The following is a 5,429-nucleotide window of genomic DNA, read 5'->3' on the forward strand; positions in this document are numbered from 1 at the left end:
CTTCCTATCCGTGAGCATAGAATGTTTTTTGTATCATGCTTTTTGTGTCATCTCTGCTTTCTATGAGCAATGTTTTTTATTTCTCATTGTAGAGATCTTTCACTTCCCTTGTTAGCTTTATTTCTGGTTATTTTCTTCTTTTGTGGCTATTGTGAATGGGATTGCATTGTGATTTGGCTTTGCGCTTGGACGTTGTTGGTGTATAGAAATGCTATGATTTTTGTACATTGATTTTGTATCCTGAAACTTTACTAAAGTCATTTATCAATTCTAAAAGCCTTTTGGCAGAGTCTTTAGGATTTTCTAGGTATAGAATTGCATCATCAGCAAAAAGATTGACTTCTTTTCCTATTTGGATACCTTTTATTTCTTTCTCTTGCCTGATTGCTCTGGCTAGGACTTCCAATACTAAGATGAATAGGAATGGTGAGAGTGAGCATTCTTGTCTTGTTCCAGTTTTTAAGGGGAATGGTTTCAGCTTTTGCACCCACAGTATGATGTTGCCTATTAGTTTCTCATAGATGGCTCTTATTATTTTGTGGTATGTTCCTTTGATGCCAAGTATGCTGAGGGTTTTTATTATGAAGAGATGTTGGATTTTATTAAAAACTTTTTCTGCATTTATTTAGATGATCATATGGTTTTTGTTTTTTATTCTATGTGGTGAATTGCATTTATTGATTGGCATTTGTTGAGCCAACTTTGCATTCCAGGAATAAAGGCTACTTAATTGTGTTGTATTAACTTTCTGATATGCTGCTGGATTTGGCTTGCTAGTGTTTTGTTGAGAATTTTCGTGTCTATGTTCTTGAGAGATGCTGGTCTGAAGCTTTGATTTTTCATTGTGTCTCTGCCAGGTTTTGGTATCAGGCTGATGCTGGGTTCATAGAATGAGTTAGGGAGGAGCCTCTCCTCCTCCATTTTTCAAAATAGTTTCAGTAGAATTGGTATTAGTTCTTTGTACATCTGATAAATTTTGCTGTGAATCTATCTGGTCCAGGACTTTTTTTTGGTTGGTAGATTCTTTATTACCGGTTCAATATTGGAAGTTGTTATTTGCCTATTCAGGGTTTCAGTCTTTTCTGATTCAATCTTCAGTGATTGTGTGCTTCCAGGAATTTACTCATTTCCTCTAGATTTTCTAATTTGCATGCACAGAGTTGTTTATAGCAGTCTCTGAGGGCCTTTTGTATATCTGTGGGATTAGTTGTAACATCACCTTTGTTGTTTCTGATTGTACTTACTTGGATCTTCTCTTTCTTTTTCTTTGTTAATCTAGTTAGGGGTCTATCAATCTTATTTATTCATCTGAAGAATGGACTCTTGGTTTCATTGACCTTTTGTGTGGATTTTTGCATCCCAGTTTCATTAAGTTCTATAATTTCACTTATTTATTTTCTTGTGCTGGTTTTGGAATTGGTTTGTTCTTGTTTTTCTAGTTCCTTTAGGTGCAAAGTTAGGCTGTAAATTTGAGATCTTTCTGATTTCTTGATGAAGGTGTTTAAGGCTGTAAACTTTTTGAATGGATCCCAGAGATTTTGGTAAGTTGTGTCCCTATTTTCATTTATTTTAAAGAACTTCTTATTTCTGCTCTAATTTTGATGTTCACCTAAGAGTTTTTCAGGAGTAAGTTAATTTCCATATATTTGTGTAGTTTTGAGAGAGATCTTTATAGTACTGATTTATATTTTTATTGCACTGTTGTCCAAGAGTGCACTTTTTCACTTTTTTGGTTTATTGAGGTTTGCTTTATGACAGAGTAATATGGTTGATCCTAGAATATGTTCCATGTGCAGATGAGAAGAATGTATATTCTGTGTTTTTTGGGTGAAGTATTCTATAGATGTCTATTAGGTCTAATTGGTCAAGTTTTAAGTCCAGAGTTTTTTTGCTTGCGTTTTGCTTGATGATCTAACACTTTCAGTGGGGGTGTTGACATCTCCCACTATTATTTTGTGATTGTCTAAGCCTTTTTGTAGGCCAAGAAGAAGTTTCTTATGAATCTGCGTGCTCCAATGTTGGGTGCATACATATTTAGACTACGTAAGGCTTCTTGTTGGTTTGTACCTTTTATCATTTTACAATGCCCTTCATTCTCTTTCTTAATTTTTATTGGTTTAAAGTCTGTTTTATGTGATATAAGAATAGCAACTCCTGGCCTTTGTTTGTTTGTTTGTTTTCTGTTTGCATGGTAGATCTTACTCTGCCCTTTTAATCTGAGCCTGTGGGTTCCATTACGTGTGAGATGGGTCTCTTGAAGACAAGAAATGGTTGGATTTTGACTTTTAATTCAAGCTGCTACTCTGTGTCTTTTCCGTGGGTTGTTTAGCACATTTATATTCAAGGTTAGTGTTGGTATGTGTGATTTTGAACCTATCATTGTGTTGTTAGCTGATTGCTATTTAAACTTTATTGTGCAGTTGCTTTATAGTGCCTGTGGACTATGTGTTTAAATATGCTTTTGTGGTAACAGGTGTCATCCTTTCAAATCCATGTTTAGCACACCCTTAAGGATCTCTTGTAAGGCTGGTCTAGTTTAAATATATTACCTCGACATTTGCTTGTCAGAGAAGATTTTATTTCTCTTCACTTATGAAGCTTAGTTTGTCAGCATATGAAATTCTTGATTAGAATTTCTTTTCTTTACAGACACTGAGAATAGGTCCTCAGAGTCTTCTGGCTTGTAAGGTTTCTATCGAGAGGTCCGCTGCTAGCCTGATGCTGTCCCTTCTGTAGGTGACCTTCTACTTATCTCTAGCTGCCTTTAAGATGATTTCTTTTGCATTGATTTTAGTGAATCTGATAACTGTGTCTTGGGGATTGTCACCTTGTACAGTATATGGCTGGGATTCTCTGTATTTCTTGGATTTGCATGTTGACCTCTCTGGTGAGATTAGGAAAGTTTTCATGGACTATCTCCTCAAGTATATTTTTCAAGTTGCTTATTCTCCCTCCTTCTCTCAGGAATGCTGATGAGTTGTAGATTTGGTCTATTACGTAAACCACCTGTCTTGGAGGTTTTGTTCATTTTTCTTAATTCTTTTTGCTTTATTTTTGTCTGACTGAGTTGATTCAAAGACCCAGTCTTTGAGTTCTGAGATTCTTTCCTCAACTGGATCTGTTTCACTGGCAATACTTTCAATTATATTATGAAATTCTCCTAGTGAATTTTTCAGCTCCAGAAGTTTACTCTGAGTCCTTCTTAAAACGGGGATTTCATCCTTCAGCTCTTGAATCATTTTACTGGATTCCTTGGCGTCTTTGGATTGAGTTTCAATGTTCTCTCAATCTAGATGAGCTTCCTCGCCATTCAGATTATGAATTCAATGTATGTCATTTCAGACAATTCAGGCTAGTTAAGAATCATTGCTGGGGAGATAGTAAGGTCATTTGGAGGTAAGGGGACATTCTGGCTTTTTGAATTGCCAGAGTTCATGTACTAACTCTTTATCATCTGGAAGTGGTGATATTCCTTTAATTTTGGTATAAACCGAGTATAGTTAGTGGCTTAGTTTCTGGAAGTTTTCAGAGGGCTAAGCCTCTGAATAAGATCTCTGTTGCTAAATTCTTGCTCTTGGTTTCTCTGGGAGGGAGAATTAGTAATGATTTTTGGTGGTGTAGTTAGGGATGTGATCCAGCAGATGGCGCCTGAAGGCACTGGACAGTAAATAGGCTCTTAGTCATGCAGTTCCTTTGTGTATCTTCACGGTTTTTTAAAATCTGTTCTGTGGTGCAAGGGGAGAGCTGTGATCCCCTCACCAGGTCTGCTCGTGGGCCTTGGGGAGTCACCTCCAATTGCTGGCACTGTGCCTATGATTTTTTGTTGTTGTTGTCATTGTTAAGTCTTTCAGGCCATGGGGTTCCCTTAGGGAGAGGCCAGGTAGGGAGATAGGCCCCACCCTTACCGGACCAGCTCTGTGGAGGCAGACACAGCTAGGTCCCACACCAGCCTTCGAATCTATGCAACTCAGTCCTCTCAGTCTGAGAGTGTGTGATCCTCCCCCATTCCAGTGCAAAGCCCAGATTCCACCTTGGCACTCCTGAGCCACAGGCCACATCCTTGGGGTGCTTGGAACGGTTGTCAGCTCCCTCCTTCGGATGCTCAGGGTTGGATTCCAGGTGTGGTGCAGGATGGCAATGGCTCCCAGCTGGAACGCACTCAGGTGGAGCAAAGCATCCAGACTGGGTAGCGGAGGTTTCCGTTTGTACCTGCTCCTTCAGGGCAGCCAGGCAGGGGCTCTGGGAGTCTGATGCTCAGTCAGGCCTGCAGAACAGATGTGTCCCAGGTCCATTGGGAAGCAGGCCTTGCTTTCTCCCAGTGCTTACCTGGGGCTAGACTTTCTCGGAGGCAGACAGGCAGCCCTGGCTGGTGGGCTTTTATGACTGGATTCTGCTGGAGCTAACCTGTGCTCTGCTCCATCTAATCTCTGAGAGATCCCGCTTGCCAGCTCACACAACCTAGGGGTGTGGGTCCCCTGTAGTAGGATCCCAGAGGTTTGTGGTGAGAGTGGTCAGTCCTCTAGTCCCCTCACTTACCCCTTCCTCCGGTGCTGTTCAGGGCTGGGAACCAGTTATAATGTTCAGGCATCCCATGAGGAGTTCCCAGCTCCCTCCCTCTTCAGCCTCAGCAACTGCAGCTTTTCTGTATCCATATTTGGCATTTTCTCTGCAAATAATCTGTTCAAATTATGTTGGTGTAGTTGAAATCATTGTCTCTTCTGGTGGGAGCAGCACTTCGGCTGCATCTAGTTGGCCACCTTGGTAAAACCTAAATTTAAAAAAATTAAATACCTTTTACTGTGCCAAATAGGCTTCAGGAAAGGGAAACTGGAATCAGGGACAGTAAAAAGGAAACTTAGTTACTATCGTCCAATGTGTCTCAAACAAGATTACATATCAGAATAAACTGGGTACCTTTTTTGTGCAAAATATAGATTATAAGGTATTACTGTACAAATAGTAGTTCAACAATAAGGCCTAAAAGTCTCCATTTTTAACATGCTCCCCAAGTGACTCAAATGCATGCAAAGTGCTTAGTCCTTGTGTGATATGACTTTTGGGGTGATAAGGAGGACAAGGCAATAGATTCAAAAGAATTTCAAATGTAGTATCATAAGGACTTAATGACATTTTGGATATGTAGGGGGTGACCAATTAAGGAGAATGGAATTATATGGGCTGAGCAGATGGCCATCAAAAATGCAGATTGAGAGCTCAGATGTATTGGCAAATTTGTGGAAGGAGAATGTAAAAAGTAAAGTAGAGGTTCCTCTTCAAAGACTTTCCTCCCCGTCTAATTAGGAATAAATACTAACTTCTCTTAGAAGCAAAATGTATTCAAAGACCCGTGCTAACATTCTTAAATATCTGCTAGCCGTAATAAAGAAATCAATGTACTTTATGTTCTTAGCTCCCACAGTTTAGCCTAA

At 39.5% G+C, this 5,429-nt stretch overlaps 1 long non-coding RNA gene across 1 annotated transcript in view; it reads right to left on the reverse strand.

Annotated features, from left to right (window-relative positions):
• LOC108542745 (uncharacterized) overlaps positions 1-4,668 on the reverse strand; it is a 41,160-nt gene extending 36,492 nt beyond the window's left edge. The window contains exon 1 of the long non-coding RNA XR_001889355.1: positions 4,537-4,668. This is a non-coding gene — a long non-coding RNA (uncharacterized LOC108542745). The remainder of the gene's footprint in view (positions 1-4,536) is intronic.
• Positions 4,669-5,429: the final 761 nt, after the last annotated feature.

The sequence above is a fragment of the Rhinopithecus bieti genome, unplaced genomic scaffold (assembly GCF_001698545.2).
Source record: "Rhinopithecus bieti isolate Rb0 unplaced genomic scaffold, ASM169854v2 scaffold_23569, whole genome shotgun sequence".
In the NCBI taxonomy this organism is placed as follows: domain Eukaryota; kingdom Metazoa; phylum Chordata; class Mammalia; order Primates; family Cercopithecidae; genus Rhinopithecus; species Rhinopithecus bieti.